Below are 513 nucleotides of genomic sequence, written 5' to 3' on the forward strand. Positions count from 1 at the left end.
CAGTCAATTAGGAAATATCACCCTATTAACACCCTGAGTTTCAAGACTTTGAGCTTCACTTACTTGCTTGTAAACGACAGCTAGTCCTAATAACTTTTTTGCCTAATGAACAATATCATCCTTGTTTTGAATAACCACGAGGTGGAAATATAACTCTGATAACTACCTGTAATAGATAAAATAACTATGAGAAAGACGGGGAAAACTGCTGTATCATTAAGTCTAAATATTAAGTTACAAACAGGTACAGAGTTTCAATTAAAGCATAAAGGTTTGTAAGTAATACGCAATGTCTGTAAAAGTAGACTGTGTACGATTATGGACTAACATCATTAAAAAAAAGAAGAATAAAATGAAGAGAGTAACAGTTTGATTTGTGAATTACACCTTTATATAGAACCGTTAATCGGTTCATTTATTCACTTTAAATTTATTTACAAATGTACAAAATAACTGAGGATTTGAGAGCTGTTCAAATGGATTGATTCACTAACATGAACTAGGAACCTTTAT

Source organism: Penaeus monodon, chromosome 15, assembly GCF_015228065.2.
Source record: "Penaeus monodon isolate SGIC_2016 chromosome 15, NSTDA_Pmon_1, whole genome shotgun sequence".
Classification (NCBI taxonomy): Eukaryota; Metazoa; Arthropoda; class Malacostraca; order Decapoda; family Penaeidae; genus Penaeus; species Penaeus monodon.